Source organism: Nipponia nippon, unplaced genomic scaffold, assembly GCF_047370975.1.
Source record: "Nipponia nippon isolate SJK-2023a ecotype South Korea unplaced genomic scaffold, ASM4737097v1 scaffold_3, whole genome shotgun sequence".
Lineage (NCBI taxonomy): Eukaryota > Metazoa > Chordata > Aves > Pelecaniformes > Threskiornithidae > Nipponia > Nipponia nippon.
Window position 1 is genome coordinate 117,466,752 of NW_028262347.1, and position 17,479 is coordinate 117,484,230.

General features: G+C 47.1%; 1 protein-coding gene across 4 annotated transcripts in view; it reads right to left on the bottom strand.

Annotated features, from left to right (window-relative positions):
- AFAP1L2 (actin filament associated protein 1 like 2) overlaps positions 1 to 17,479 on the bottom strand; it is a 73,327-nt gene that overhangs the window by 52,561 nt on the left and 3,287 nt on the right. The window lies entirely within an intron of this gene.

Consider the following 17,479-nt stretch of genomic DNA (forward strand, 5'->3'; position numbering starts at 1 on the left):
AAGATAAACAACATCCACCACTCTGCCCCTCAGCCACCTAGGGGCTGCTATCTTCTAGGAGCTTTACACACATCGAGACTGTAAGATGACAGGGTGTGATAAATAAAGCCAACATTTTCCCAAGCTGTCTACTCATCAAAAACTAAACACTTACGTTTAGTAAGGTGTGTTTGGGGTTCTTGTTAAGGTTATTTAGAGTGAGTAACACTGCATATCTGTGGGTTGTTTGTTTCTGTTTTAGGACTAAAATACAGAGATAAGAATACTCATATATCACCAGACAGACAGAATCTGGTTCCCTTACCTGTAGATGCTACCTTAAACCAACCAACAGATGCAGTAGATAGATATTGTGCAGGCTCATTTTAATCAGTATTCACCTGCATTCAGTTTACAGCTGAAACATTGGCACTGTATCAAGTTACATCACACCATTTTGGCAGCATCCAAATGCCTCCCACTAGTGCATCACATGTTTTCTCTCCTGGCCTTTCTTTTCATAGGGTTAGAAGAACATCTTGTTCAGAAATTTTGTATAGTGGATAAAAAAAAAAAAAAAAAAAAATCATACAAATAGGTTGATGCTGCTTTGTTAAAGTCTTGGGTAAGATCCAAAGAAGCTCTGACCTTTTGCAGCCTAAACTTCACCCCAAGAGAACAATTCACTCTACATTAAACAAACATTTGAGTTTCACCAATGGACAGGGTTGCTACAAGGAGACTGGCCTGCTCTGACCAGAGGGAGGAAGTCTGCCGGGAGATCCCTTACTATACTGGCAGCACACACAATCTTTATCCCATTGTAAAAGCCACATGCAAGCAGCTCCTGGCCACAAGTAAGAGCAGCTTTGGACAGATAGGATGCGTACACAGAACTCACAAAACGGCCAAATACAGCTCACGTAGCCTTCAACCATTCCCTGCAGGCAAGGGCCCTCCCCACACACCCTGAAGGCAGGAGCTCAGGTAGAGTACAAACCACAACCTTTTTCTTCTTCAGCCTGAAAATCCAGCCAGTTCGTTACTTATCTACAAACCCACCCATCCAGAGCTCACCCTCTTGGACCATAACATCCCAACCTGGGCACATATTTGAGCTGGACAAGGCTGTCCAGCTTGAGAAAAACAAATCAGAATGGTTTACTCAAGGTAACAGGAAAAAAAAAAAAAGACAACACTGACAGAAATGGCATTTGCTGGAGCACAGTTGTTTTGACAGAAATCTTTTGTCTGCCTCTCCTTGTTTAACCCAGCCTGCTAGAACTAGAGTCTGATTTCCTTGAAGTCAATGGGAGACTTTCCTCAATACAGTGAGATTTTGGTCCTCAGACTGAAATAACACAAATTATGGATACAATCAGTCAAAAAATCCTATTTAAAAACCAGGTTTAGGCTGAATATCGTATTTCAAACATAGACATTAACAGCACGAGGGCCTTGGAGGGCTTGGACAGCTCCAGTCAGCAGGCAGAGCCTAAGAGGTGCTGTGGAAAGGGGGACAGTAAATTCCCCAGAATGAGTTTATTTGTTGGCAAAGACAGAGCAATTCCCTTCTGATTTATTTCCACTTTGAAAGAGACATTCAACAGCTTCCCAGCATTAAGACATTTTCACACTTAAGTCCAAAAAGGGCTTAGAGCTACTTATGCCCAGTTACTGTACATTTCCACAACAGCACAGAGCCTTGGCAGGCTTCTCAACCAGCTGGTGAGCCTCAAATCCACCAGAATGCAAGGAATAAAATATTTTTCCTCCCAAATTTCTGAGCAGCTGTCTCTCAGGAAAGACACTGGCCAACTTTCAGCGGATCTGCATAGTTGCAGGGCAGGAAGTAGACGCAATCACTTTAACATTGCTCACAAAGCCAAGGGTGTCTTCACCTCTCCAGCACCATTTTAAGAGTGATTATTCCATAGCACAGAAAATGTTTCTTGAGTTAAGCTGAACAGGCTTACTAGAAATGCAGAAGAAATGTCTAAGGAACTGAAGATAAGTCTGTTTGCTCTTTTCATGTCATAGCTCCCTCTGTATCCTTGCCATGAATTCACTTTGGGAAACATCAAGGTTATTTCAGGACCCAGAAACCTTCCAAATGAGGAACCCATAGAGCTAACGACACCCCCGTGCTCCCTTTCCTCCTCCCTTCCTTTGCCTACATAGTTTAAGCCCTTCCTTGCACTTGCGATGGTATCCACCACACCCTGCACTGAGCCATATCAACTCTAATTCAGTGGAAGATATGTACAGCAACAAAAGGGGTTTTGTGTTGGCTTTTTTTGTTTCCTTTTTTTTTTTCCCCCCTCTTGCTAGGTTGGCCAGGTGAATTGGCTCAGAGAGTGGGTTGACTGTCAGAGCAGGCATAGAGCCAGCAGCAGAAGCGCCTGGCTAGGGCAAGAGCTAAGGGCACCCACAGCAGGTCCCACTTCCAGTGGGTGTGAGGTGCTTAGCAGCTCAGGTCCTCTCCTGTGAGGACACCCTTAGAAACCTCACACTCACTTCGCTCACTCCCTTCAGGCTCTCACTGGACTGGAAACTGTCAAAGGTCAGACTATCCCATCCCTTTTTCTGTCATTACTCTCTCCCCACCTCTGGCATCTCAATTAATTCGAAGCCACCCACACACCCACTTCATGCAACAGCTCCATCCACTAACATTTAACAGCTGACATTTTTTCCCTATTTTGTTGATTCAGAGGCATGTTTTCTTACACAGTAACACTCCAGAATATCAAGCCTATTTCACGCAGGGAAGAGTCTCCCACAAAGCCCATTGCTTCCCACCAGAAAAATCCCTTTTAGTTAATATGTGGCTGATGCTCATCACTAAAACACACCTTCAGTAAGTCACAGTGCAGTGCCCTGATCACTGTGTCAGTGTCCAAGGTACCCAGAGCGTGAACTTCACACTAAACTCTTACATGCCTTCCCCCCACTCCATCATCCTCACTTACAAACCAGAAAAAAAAAAAATACATCCACACCCAAGAAACCCCAAGAACCTCCTCCTTGCTCAAATCAGCAGCAAGGATGCTTGGTTGGATTCTCAGGGCCAGCAAAGTGCCCCGTAACCAGTGGCCAAAGGGGGCTGCTCTAAGTTGTGCTGAAGCCAAGCAGCTCTTCCAGGAGGGCGGCTCTGCAGCACGGCGTGCTTCCCTGCCTGGGCTGCCAATTCCCTGCCACCAGCCAGAGCATGCACATGCACGCCGAGGACTATGCATCACTGCCGCTCTTTCTCCAGGATGATTCTTCGGTAACATCAACTAGAGTGTGCTCACCCCAAAGAGCATGCTTTTGTGTTTCCTCAGCAGCTGTCAGGCTAGCGATGGCTTATTTTCAGGAACAAGAGACTGCTGCTGCTATCAAGCCCCATCACAACAGAAAACCAAGCACAGGACCTTCCTAGGTGCCTCAGCTGCACACCCTGCTCCGGGATACCTCCTGCAGCTGGAGGGGCTTTTCTGCTGCTCTTCCCTTCCCCACCACGTGCTCCATCTCACAGGACCAGTCATGCCATGAGAAGGCTAGAAGGTCGTTGGGCACTTTTGCACCACTGTCATGATGCAATGCTGCCGGAGCCTCCATGCCCTGGACACAGCGGACACCCCTTCCTCCTAGTGCCAGGTACAGCCCCTTCCAGTCCGCAGTTGGGGGTTCAGGAAGGAAATCCCGACCTGGGCAGGGGCTTTCCAAGGCTGCTGGGCCACTGTAGCCCCACCTGGAGGGATGAGCTGGTAACCTGTAGTGCAAAAGGCTCAGACAGATGGAAAGAAAGGAGTAAGTTTCACCCCGAACAACCAGTACGAGGTAGATGTTCATCACAGGCCCTTACTGTTTGCCATCTTCTACACATCTTTCAGATTCAGGCCCCAAGTCAGTTTCAGGTTAGCGGACACCCTATTTACTTCTGCTGGGTTTGGATCAGGCCCCTCCTAGGTAAAAACACCAACAGTTAATGGAAATGCAGCGAGCATGGAGCTTCCACTCCTATTAGCAGCTCTCTCCGAGAGGACACAATTTTCCATCCATGCATTAAGCCAGTCCAATACTGACATCAGCTCATTTCCATTGATCCTGATTACATAATAGTGACTTAATTCTCCACAGAATTGAATTTTCCATATGTTTGGATCTTTTGCAGTTGCTACATGATTTCCTTGTTCCCTGCTGAATTTATTATTTATTATCTCTTTATCCTATACTTAAAAATTATGGTCTTCACTGCAAGCAGAAATTTCTACAGACTTGCTTTGGTTTTTTGATACAACGTTTATCACATCAAATCCCTTCCATCTAAAAGAGCCCTCCATGACAACACTGCAGTATTGGACACACCTATAGCTTTGAGCATTGCCACCAACTCTGGAGCTGAAGTTACATTTTGTTTCAATATACATTAAGAGTAGTTAATAACCATTATGGCACCTGAGTTTTCAGGTACATTTACCACTATTTATAATTCATAAACATAAATTTTATGATTTCCAAAAGTTGCGCAAGAAACCCCAGCTGATTGCAAAGGTTATAGTTTTATAGCTGTAGATGAATATTCTCACTGTGTGCATCCACTCTATCGAGCGGACTGTTTCTGTCAAGAGGTAAAAGTAGCACGAGCTCCCCGTGGCTTCACTCAGATAGCACTTAGTAACACCGCTGCTTAGGTCCTTTTGGCCGTTCCCTGGAGGACTAGAGCCCACATTTCTAATCTCTTTGCTAACATACACGTTATCAGTGCTACTCACGAGAAAATGTTTTTCCTTTAATATTCACGTGGTACCACTGGGTAAATCCATTAATTTTCATGCTACTGGTTTATCGTAAAGGCACTCAAGGCTATGCACTCAAGACAGTAGTAAACTAAAGCATGTGAATATCAAAAGCACCACCAGAAAGGAGGTGTACACCCGTACTGCCACGCTATACGCTGCTGGGTGTTTACTTGGGATTAGCCAGAACTGCGATTTTCAGTCCATCAGCCTCTCATTTGCTTATATATCATGGTCAGTTTAATTCTGTCTTAATCTCCATTGACACAATCAAACATAATCTCTTTCACATCCCTGCAATATCCCTTCTTTTCCTTTCTAGCTTCATTGAACTTATTTTCCACCTTTATCCAAGAAACCTTGCAAGCCTCTACCAGAGTCAGTAGAGCTATTCACATACCTGAAGTCAGCAGAAGTACTTCAGCACTTCTGTAGATTAAGGTTTAAAAGATCAATTACAATGTTGAGGCCATATGAGAAAACGTGTCAGAGAACAGGCTAAAGTCACCTAATGCTTTTCTTCCCATCCTCCTTCCCTATCTTATTTATATTCACACCTACCTCCCAAATTTCAGGAGTCCAGGCGTGGGCAATGAGTGCAATTCCTGGCAGAGCGAGGCTCAGATTTCTTGTCAAATCAGCACTTTGTTCAGCAGGAATACAAAAGCTGCCCTGATAAGTCATGGGAGAAAGCTGTAGGCAAGGCTACATATAGTGTCCACAACTGCATGCAGCCCCTGGCACTAAGGAGTCGAGACTGGAAGCAGGAGGGCACGAGTGGTAGCTGAGCACGGCTTGCACAGCCTGGAGAAGAGAAGGTCCGGGGAGGCTAAGAGCAGCCCTCCAACACCTACAAGGACACTAATGAGAAGACCCAGCTCTCCAGAGAGGTGCATGGTGGGAGAACAAGTGGACAGACATTGAAACAGGGAGGTGCCAACTGGATACATGGGAAAAAAATTTCTCCATGAAAATTTGTTGTGGCATCTCTGTCCTCAGAAGTTTTCAGGACCTGACAGGACAAATCACCAAGCGACCTGGTCTGAGTTCAGTGTTGGCCCTGCTCTGAACAGGAGGCTGGGGTGGAGAATTCTCAAAGTCCCCTTGGAGTCAAATGGTAAAGCCTCATTAAAAATACATTCAAAACCATTCTATTGAAGACATTGGTATTTAGTGGAAATACATAATATAAAAGAAGGATTCTTGGGCTGAAGTCTTCTCTGTGGCAGGGGCTATTTAAAGACTATTTAAAAAAAAAAATTAATGCAATCATCTGCTCCTCAAGCCTTCATGGAAAGAGCCTCCCTTCTGTCTCTGTGGGACTTTGAAAATGGTGGTGTTCCTGGAGATGCATCAGCAAAGCAAACCATGATAATGATATGTACAAAGAGAAGTTGGAAGAAGAAAAGGATCTGGTAACATCTGGGAGCTCTCAGCCCTCTCTGCTGTAGGATGGATAGCAGGTGCCATCTCTCCCACACATCCCCAAGGTGAAAGCGCCTGTGACTCTGTTCCTTTCTCCTCAAGCAAGGGATGCAATCCATCAGCCCTGCTCGACACCAGCAAGAGGTCAGTCCCTCACCTGCACACCCTGCCAGAGGCAGGCAGGGCTGCCCTAGCCACTTCCCCACCAGCTGCAGCAAGCGTAGAGAGCCCTCCTAGCCACAGCACAGGTAGTCCCTGCTACCTACCTGCAGCCAGCTCAGCGCCCAGTGGGGACCTTGCTTCCCTCCAACCACACTCTCTCCACTTCTGTTTGCAAGCCATGAGCTTCTGAACCATCTCCGAGCACAACCTCTGCAATCGGACATGCATGAGCCTGACCAACAGCACGGTGACGTTACAGGACAGCAGCTGCCTGCTGAGCACAGGCTGGCTGTGACACTCGTGAGAGCCAGGACAGTTTCAACCATCCCTGCAGGTATTTAAGAGACATGTAGATGTGGTGCTTAGGGACATGGTTTAGTGGTGGACTTGGCAGTGTTAGGTTTACAGTTGGACTCGATGATATTAAAGGTCTTTTCCACCCTAAACAATTCTGTGATTCCATGACAGCATGCAATGCAGGTAGCTGCATCCTCAGCACATCCCCTGGTGCAGACACACTTTCCCAGTTCTCACATCACAGCACTGGCTGTTCTTTGGCATCAGTGAAAATGGCATGGCAAAAAAAACTGCTAACAAAGGAAGTTATCTTACTCTTCCATTATATACATCCAATAATAATAATATTTCTCAGCCCTTATACATCATATCCCTAAGAGTAAAGAGACCTCCTAGACCATCAAATAATCCCCAAGAGAACTGAGGCAAGTCATCTCACTGGGAATATACCACATTTAAACGGGGAGAACACCAGAACATGTGCACTTTCTGGAATATGGGATAAACTAGATTATCTAAAGGATTTTTTTCTCCTCTCTAATTTCATCACCTCTATACCCGCATAGCTTGGGCTACCTAATCAAACTACTATGTTGTAACAAATTCTGTGACCAGGGAAGGCTACAATGCAGACCAAGGAAGTCCCTGCTGCCAGGCATCTCTGAAGGATCCACATATCCTCGACATTCCCAGTGAGCCCACTCAGCAGTGCATCGCTTCCCAGAGGGCTGCTCCCTGTCCCCAGCACACTGCTCCTGCTCCCATCGCTGCCCGGTCTGTCAGCAAGCCAAGCCTGCAGAAGAATAACCTGGTGAAAAGCTAGTAGCTGTCTGCTGGTAGAGTGAGGAGGAGAGCAAATGCCAGAGATGGTGCAGGCAAGGAGGTGGGATTCCTTCCAGCAGGAATAAGCTGTTAGATAGCAGAAGACTTCACAAGGTGACTGTGCCAAAGAAGTCTCCATCACCTACTGCATGCAGTCAACAAAAAGAACAAAGAAATGTTCTCTGAAGCTGTCTTCAGGAGATACCCATTTGTTCCTCGCCTATAGAGGACAGTAGCACAGAATAAAATGTACGTCAGTGGCTGGATGCAGAATAAAGCTGTAGAAATAATGAACACCAGTGACACTTTCGTTTCATACTAGAAATTGCCAACAGCTTGCTGTGTTGAGCCAGATGTGTTTCACCACATCCCCAGGATCCTGGCCACGCAGCACACCAACCAAATTGCACAGCTCCCTCTACGCATGTGTGCTGCGGCAGGCGCAGAGACCCAGACCGGGTCCAGCTGTGTTTATTCGGTCAGCTGCAGTGCCACAAAACACAGCTGCATTGATCTGGGTCTGGACAGCTGGCTCCAAATAAAAGCAGCTCAGTAGCAAGAAGTTGGCCATCCCTGCTTCATCCAACTGGAGCCGACCCTGTGACCAAGCAGGGTCTGACCGCGTCTGCCTTCTCATCCAGGGTGCTGCAAGCGGTGACAAAGGGGACGCATCGAGGCAGCATATGTGGATTATGGAGCCTGACTCTGGGCCAGGAGATCCCAGTTTTCATCCTGGCCCCACCTCTGCCTTGAGCTGTGCTGCAGGAAGGCTTTCCCCATGATGGTTTGTCCACGTTGCTCATTATCCCCATCTCAATAGGAGTGATCTTCCCCCACCCCCAGTCCTTTCTGGCTTCAGGAAGACTCTGGGCAACCAATATCAGAAGCGTTTTTTCTCTTTTCAGAAAAGCCTCCACACTTCATTTCAGATGTTATGGTTTTCATTTTCACATAATATACACCATGACTGACGTGTCAAAGCCATCATAGCCTAAATCTTCGGGTTTTGTTTCTAAACTCACTATAAAGAATTGTTCCCTGCTACTGACTGAGTCATCTCCTCCAGATCAAAGCTTCTCCTGCTCAAATTGAAACAAAACAGTTTGGCATTTGATGCTTTCATCTAGAAGCCAGCTCTGTGTGTGCTAAGCAGCAGCTCCCTTTACATATTCAAAATGGAATATTTTACTTCCTTCTGTCTGTACTATGGCAGAACAGGCCTGCACGCTTGGGAATAACAGATAAAAAAAGTAAGTGTACGAACAAGGGAAGGCAATCATACAATCAAGGGCTGAAAGAAAATTTGAAATTCCAACCCAGAATCTGGGATTAGCAAACACTCTCAGGAGCAGCACAGTTTCATCAGCAGCTGAAGAGGCTTCAGCCCCAAGCATCAGAGAAGTTGAGGACATCATGGACCGAGGGGGTCTGTGCTGTGGTGGAGGCTCCCCCATCAGCTCCAGAGCCCTCCACATCAGGGGCCCTCAGCCCTCACCGAGGTCTCCACAGATTTGGCTGCGTTTTCATAAAGCGCGTGTCCAGTGCAGTAGAGCCTCCTCATCTTCCACAGTCCAAGTAATTATGTCTGCAGCAAGGGTCAGCCACGTCTGCTCTATTAGCACCAGGAACCATTAGCATTTCTGCCTGGCAAAGGAGTTGCTAGCTCTACATTCCTCCTCTATCACAAGTCAGCTTTTGTTATGTTAAAAGTAGATTTCCTAGCACGTCAAAGGCATCTTAACCTTATTTCTGGTGCAATTGATAAAGTAACATATCAACAGAAAATGGTAAAACTTGCAGTAAACCTAATATAAATCTTAGATCCAGTCTGATCCTTGTGGTCAGCCCATGGACTATGCTGGAGTGACACCAGGAATGAATTTGGCCCTTCCCACGTCCTCTAAATGTGGGCCAACGGACGTTCATGTTTATCAGGAAAAACAAGAACATATGCCGAAAACAGAGCATTTCCAACAAAAACCTCAATCCAGCATGGGAACAAAAGCAAACTGCAAAGATTTTGTAGCTAATCAGGAGTGTCAGTGTGAGGTTGTCTGACCAGAGTTAAACATTACAAGAATACCTTAAAGAAAGCATTGGAGTGCCTTCCAGACCTACACATTTCTCAATGGAGACACCAAGCAGCCGACTGATGTAAGAACGTGTGATCCGGAAGTCGTATGCAACAGTCCAAGGTCCTTACCCTGGTTTTGGAGTAACACTAGTTTCAAAGAGACAGTAAACAGCCTATGGTAACTGCAAGGATACTCCATTTTATTAGATGCACAGCACTGACAGGACACCCTACGTGTGATCTTCAAGCCCTCTCACACAAGTACCGTTCTCTGTGCTCCTGTTGGTCCCGTGGTTTTGTCATTCCTCTGGGATTTGTCACTGAGCACCACAAGAATAAAAAAGACTCACCATAGCTGAAATTATACGAGCAGCAAATGAAAACAAAAACCAGCACATAACCTTCATTTACATAATCGTTATTTAAGCCAAAGAATTGAAGGAAGACTGACGTAGCCAGTCCAAAGAAACATGGATGCGAAATCCCGTGCCGTTTAATACAGAATTTCAGCCAGAGTCAAACGGTGCCTCTGGGTGCTGCCCCAGCACCCTGGCTGGGCTGGGCTCACAGGCGGCGCGGATGCCTGACTGCCAGGTGTACCTGTACTCCCTTCCTACGGCACCCCAGGATTTTCAACCTCACCATCGCCCAAAGCTCGCTGCATTCATTTCTAAGCAGTATAATAAAACTGTCATTGCTCTTTTGGTTTAAGAGCTCCAGTGAACTATCAGAATTAAAAATAAATCATTCCGTTTTGGGGAATGCTGAGCCTCTTGGGTCTAGAAAGCATTTGTTTCTCTTCTCAGCCAGACATGGGAACTCAGCCTTTAGGATAACGTACGGGAATTTTGATTGCCATTTCGCTTCCCCCCACCCTGCCAACTCCCACTTCAATTTCCAGAAATAGACCTCTTCTACGCTCGGAGAGCATCCGTTCGAACAACCTGATCCGAAAACTATGTTCACTGAAGTTAACCAGCGCAGAGCGCTAACAGACACAGGCTTAAAGCAACTACATCCTCGCCCAGGTCTGTTCTGCTTCATATATTGCCAGTTCATGCTGGCTCACTATAAGTGAGTGTAAACCATTTAAACAGATTTGATCGGTATTTTGGCATATATAGGTGATTAAATCAAGAGCCTGCTGAGCTGAAAGTGCGACTAGCTATCATGATCTGAGCGCTCAGATGAGAGACCACATTAACAGTGTCTCTCAAAAGCTGTGGATCAGGATCAGAGACAGAATTACAACTCAATATCCCAGAAATCAAGAGTATAGGTTAGCATAACGACATAATGAATACACTTCAAGACTGATTTACAAAACTGGTGAATTTTCCTAGAACCAGGCCTTAGAGCTCACACAGGCTCGGACATAAGCCAAGCCACACTTGCGAGCGTTGATACGTTTCTGACACGCTGTAATCAGTTACAGGGTCTGTACAGCATTGCATCAGGGCAGCCACTACCAAACAAGCCAGTAATTCCTTTCAGCACCTGACAGACAACCTAGTTTCCAAGAAGTATCATCTTACTAGGGGAACAATTTCAAAGCTCTAGCTACAGCAAATTCAACTGACATGGCATCTAGGCAACTGGATAATATCATCAGCTAGCATTGCTCCTTAGAGAAAGCTGAAAGACACTGTGCATAGATGCATGTGTATGTATCCTATAATACGACTGGAAGAGAGAAGATGGGATAAAGTTGAAGCAGTAATGAGAACCTGTATTTATATTAAATAATACCATACTTGACTCAAGAGTAAGTCATTTACAAGTCAGCTAAATGGTGTGGTAGCTGACTTCTGTTTTCTATCAGTAAGAAGCAACGTGACCTTTTGGTTTTGTATTAAGGTGAGCGCATCTCCACTGTAAACCTCAGAACATTTGGGTTGCTCCTTATCCCATACAGCCCTGGCCCTGCAACAAGACAGGTCCTTGCTAGCAGAAAAGGGATTATATTATTAACTCCTCAGTGTTATGATTAACTCTATCCCAGCCAAAACCAGGACAGTTATAGACAGAATCCAGTAACACTTGATCAGGACCATCACGAGAAGTTACTCCTCACATTTTCCTACAGCTGTCCCATAGACCAGCCAAAGGAGGCATCGCCAGATGAATTGGTGGGGTGAAGCAGGCAGCGCACACAAGAAGTTGCTCTGCAGAGATGACTTGTTCTAGAGGTCACTGGCTTTTAGAGACACTGTGACTGTGCATAGGTTGAGCATCACCAACAACTGCGTTTGGCTCTGACACTGCTGCTCAGGGAAGCAAGACAGAAGTAAGTGGGGAGCACAAATACCAGGGTGGGGGAAACCAAAACCACCCAAAACAGTCACACACCCATTTCACTGGTGACTCTGCACTGTTCTAGGGTACTTGTGACCATCTTTCAACAAGACAGGTGAGGTTGCTGAACTCCAAAAGCACCTGCAGCCCCAGCATGGGTTACACTTACCACCCCAGGCACCAAGTGCAACGTGCCCCAGATGAGGCAAACCACCCACATGGCCCGAAAAAATTCAGGAGAAAAAGCACGTAGCCACCGTGCTGCCCAGCAGACTCGAAAGCCCTGCAGCAGCAGACGGTGGAGCGAGAGCCACCCCGCTCGGTGCGCAGCCAGCTCTTCCATGGCCGCAGGCTGGGGGAGGACGGCTCCTGGAGCAGAGGCCAGGCTTGCCTGCCTTTGCGTCACACCTCCACTCGGACCTAGTTCATGCGATTTCACACACAGCTCATCTTTTAGCAGAAAGAGTTGCCTTCACCTGTGTGCACGCATACTGAATTCCTAACAGGGACCAAAACCTGGCTGTGGTTAGATGAGATGGATGCACATCCCACCCCTCAGCCCAGCTAACTACAGCAAGGTAAAGATATCTCAACTGCTTTGTAGACTGAGCCCAATTAGTCTAAGCAGTTCTCTTCTCAAGCAGGGCTTTATCATACTTCAGCAGCTGCCAAGATCAGGCAATCCTACAGCAGATGCGGAACTGTACATTACAGTCCCAGCTCTCTGCCCGATTCTGTATACTCCAGGGCAATGGAGAAGTCTGAAAAGTACGACAATAAAAACAGCAGAAGTTTCCACCATTCAAGACTACACGGCACATTTTTAGAGACTACAATAAGACATAAAAGATCCTTGAAGACACTTAATTTAAGCAAATCAGACAGGACACACTCCCCAGCCAAGCAGCAGGGATGATGCTGCTGATGGGACAAATGGGACAGCCAGCCTCCAGCTGTCACAAGCCACTGCAGAAGTCTGCGCTTGCCACATCTCTGCTTTTAAAGGCAGCCCCAATTTCTACATGCGTGATATTTTGCTTCCGCAAGTGGTGGCCACCTAACTTCTGCAACTGCATACCTGGTACCAGCAAACACCACAGGGCGTCTCTGCATTACTACTGATTTCAGCTCATTCACAGTGGGACCACCAGAAGCCAGAGCTGTTTGGCACTAGGACTGACTGGACACATGCACTGGCTTATTCCACAGAAATGACAAGTTGACGGTGCTACTGGAAGGCTGTGGGGCTGCAGCTGGCTTGGTTGCATTCCTCAGCAGAAGCAAGCTCCACGTTTCACACACACTTGTGGAAAGACTTTCAGCTAAAGCCACCAGTGACATCGCAAACCCTTGTGCAACTCATGTTCTCCCTGAGCCAGCTCTTTCTTCCCAAGCCTTAATAGTTATCATACTTTGTAGTGATAAATAGCAATGATGAGATCTGCAGAGCAACTTTGGATCAGAGATTTCTTTGCAGATACCTTATCTCAGCTCACAGGAGCCTGCACACATGCTTCCCCTCACCACCTGCCTGAGCTGGCTGCCTTGGAGCACACACAGGCTCCGGGAAGGAGATCCTCTCCTCGCAGCAGCCCAAGACTTGCTCCCCATCTAACTCGGTCCAAGAGGGAAGGGCTCAAGCCACAACTCAAGCATGAACTGCAAGAATCTCCTGGCTCAGACCCACCTCTTTCAAAGCACTGCTGCCAAAGCATTATGCAAACTTCTTCAAAAAGCATCCCAACTGCTTAGCTGCCCACCTCTACACCCCAAACGCGGTGCTGACTCTCAAAAGCCTAGATGCATTAATCATTAGCAAGACTGGGAGTCTAAAGGTACTTTTTGAAAAATTCAGTCTCCTAAGTCACAAAAGCAAGTGAAAAAAACATGTGCATCGCCTCAGTGCTGGGGGCAGCTACTGCTCCTGGTTATCTCAGGAGGAGATTCCTACACACAGAAGTAAGAAGCCCACAGGCTGAACTGCCAGCTAAGGCTTGTAGATCCCTACTTCCCAGGCTTTTTCTAAGCCCGGTACTACACTTTTATCCTAAGCAGATTGAAAGGAAAAAAAGAAAAAGTAAAAAAAAAGACATCAGAAAAATCTTTATGCAAGACAGAGCACAGCCCACCCAAGGGGGGGAAAATACTGGCTTTTATTAAATCGCAAGTGGCCAAGTCCATATGTTATGTGGGAGTTTCAGTCTGATCCCATAATTCTGAGATATTTACTTCCAGACAGAGCTGTTTATAACCAAAGACAATGTTGCCATACACCAAACCATCCTCAGATGTGCTTTCTATGGAATTTTGCCCACGAAGAAGGCAATGGGTCAGTGGGGAAAAAAGAAAAAAAAGTATTTTAGTGAGTCTTGACCTCGATTTTCTGAGCTTTAGACCAAACCAGTACATTTCCCAGGCCTCCCCTCTGCAGCACCCTGCTACAGTGCAGGTCCTGTGCCACCACGGCTGACCTTCACCACTGCACCCCAGGCTGCAGCCGCACGGGCAATGGTAAGCCAAGCCCTCCCTGCCAGCAGGAATTACCACGCTCGCACCTCCTTTAGCGACAGCCGCTCTCATGCCCATCCTATCCCACTAGCCGCAAGTTTAACTGCTCTCGGTGGTTTCAGCCCCGGTTGTTCTCTCTTTCGGCTGTGGCCGGAGCGGGAAGCTGGATTCGGACAGGAGGCTCAGCCCCACAGAAGGGGTGCACGCAGGCACGGCGCCAGCCCTGCTCCGCTGCAGCTTCTCAAAGGGCTCGGCTCTTCTGGCCACCCTTAGCAACTTGTGTTTGTTTTGGAGCTTTTTCCACCTAAAGCTCTGCTCCCTGGATTCAAGTAATTTTTTTTTTTATTTTTTTTTTAATAAATAAGAACTTTGGATACCGGGAGATCAGTGTCCTCCTACTGAACACCTCTAAACAGATTTTTCTTTTGTGAACTTTTACAGTCATTCCTCCAGTCCACACAAGGTTTTACCATGCACTGTAGCACACAGCAAGAAGTTCCCAAATTTAACCCCTCTTCTTCAAATTGCAGCACAACTCTTACAATGGAAATACCTTCCCCCAGCTACTGCCAGGGAGCTTGCCTGTTCACTGACACTTTTCCATCCACCCCCCATACCAGAGCCAAATAAGCAGTTCCAGTCCAGAAACTGGCTGTGTCGGCACCTGCACCAGCAGCTCCTTGGGGCAAGGCCGTGTTAGACACATCTCTGACCCACAGAGCTCTGCTGTCAGTCTGCAGCACAGACTGGACCAGTCTGTCTCGTCTTCTGACCCGAAAGCAAAGCACAAGTGACTCAACTCCCAAGATGAAGTAAACACCACCACACAGGTTGTCAAACTGGCTGTGTGACTGCAGGATCCCAATTTACTTGCTGGGTTTGGATCTGTGCTTCAGCCAGGCAGCTTTGGGGAGGAACACCTGTGTCCCAGGTGCACGTGCTCTGCATCATCTTTAATCACACATGCACCTCTGATTTTTGGTTCCCCAAGATGTCCCCTGCAGCTCTGGGCTCTCTGGTTGCTATTGCCTGAAGATGGACTTCCCTGCCTCAGATGAATCCTGCTTTTCTGGTGGGTACAGCGGATTAATTTGGCTTTACAGGGACTTCTCAAGAGAACAGCATCCCTAATTCCCCCTGATCCAGGCAGGATGGTTGCGAGGAAGGCATTGGCCACTGGTTAGGGAACTTAGGGTTCAGGTCCTGGATTTGCCATAAAATCTTAAGGGATTCAACCAAGTCACTTAGATCCTTTATATGTGCTGTATGTTGAGATGGAAACATTGTGGAGCAAGTATTCAGCTGAGCAGGTGCCCAGAATTTAGATTTAAAAGCCTGCAGTGCTTCAGTGCGCAGCCCCGCAAAGCCCAGGCTGCCCAGTTGCCTGCTTGCCCTCAGTCCACTGTCACTGCTGGGAGCTGAAAGAGCCAGCCCTGCTCCAAAAAAAAAAAAAAAAAAAAAGCAAGCCATACAAGCATTTTTGCATAGACACTCCCTGTCTTCCTGGGCTGTGGGAGTTCAATGAAAGCGATCAGTGAAAACCCCTGAACAATAAACTCATTCACATGGCATCTCTGGTCCCCGGCTGGGCACGGCATGCACAGAGCCTGCCACAGGGAGCGGCAAAGGTGCGTGGAGGAACGGGAACCAGACTTGCCTGACGCACTGGTCACACCACGAGAAAAGCAGGGGCTCGTGCCTTGCCAGGAGCACTGCAAAAGCAGGTGCCCAAAGGCTCAGAGCTTGTGAGCACTGCTAGCTTTAGCAGCAGGCTCCTGCCAATCTTGGCAGTGACACAGATGGGGCACAGACCCTGCAGTGGCAGGGCTACAGGGGTACTGCCTCCGCTGCCCTTCGCTGCACGGATCCCTGCTGCTTATGGTCAGGAGAAGGAGCAAGCCCCAGGGACCATCTTGGGGGCAGCAAAAGGAGCACCCCCGGGCCTGGCAGTTACACGCACACACTCCAAGGGCCGTTGCTGCTCATCACATGGGGCTGAAGCCAACATCCACACGGCCTCATGCCCATCTGCAGTGAGCCTGTCCTGGTCTGGAGAGCACCAGGGGGGCTCATGTCCACCCCATGCAACTCAGAGCATCCTCAGGTGCCCTGTTTACATCAGAAATGCAGCTGAAGAGACAGAAATATTACACTGGCACGGGTGACAGTGTGTAGGATGGCTTGGGAGGGTGGACACAGTAGATGTGTAATTGAGACAGGCTGTGGTTTCAGTCACAGAAAAAGGTTTCATCTCCTAAATCCCTGCTGAGTAAATGACTGCTCTCCTGCTGCCTATTCCCCAGAGTCCCTTCCCATCTCCAAAACTCACCACTCTCACATAAGTGAGAGTTATTGTATATGTTATAAGGTTATGCGGGACATTAATTTTCATCTGCATTTCAGAGAAGGCTCAGCCCGGCAGCTGAAAATTGTATTGGATTTGGTACAGGGCAGTACATTGCCCTGTTTTCTCCAGTTGCCAATTACACCAAGACAATTAGCTGAACACAACAGCTGTGTTGATGCTCAGCTGAGGAGAAACCACATATGTTTGTACAGAGCCTATATCATGTTAATATGACTCAATTTCTGACTGATTCACAAGAGTTCATAAAGGGCCTCAGATTGTTACCAGGGCTCATGTCTTTCATTCATGTCTCCACTTTGCAGCTTAATCCCAAGCATATCTCCTTGTATTTGCAAGAACTTGTTAAAAAGAACACGCGACAAAGTCCCAGACAGACCCACACCCCTTTCCCCTCCCAGTTAAAACATGTTAACTAGCAAGCAAACACCTTGTCTTTCTACCAAGTCACCATTTTAATCCTTATCAAGGCTAAACTGTTGGCTTCTGTTAAGAAGACAGCCTCTCCTCCATAGACAAACAACGCTTGTGTCCTTAGAGGAGCACAGCAAACACTAACAATGCCCTGCAAAGCCCTGGGAGACCCTCAGGTAAGAAACACGAAGCTTGCCTCTTTGCTCAACAGAGACAGTAAAACAAGAATGCTAAACACCTTTCTTTGAAGAACTGGGCTGCAAGTCACACTGATTTCCATTACAGAACTCTAGCACATTAAAAATACAATAATAATCTTAGAAACCTCTCAAGGCTTACATCACTTGACATCTT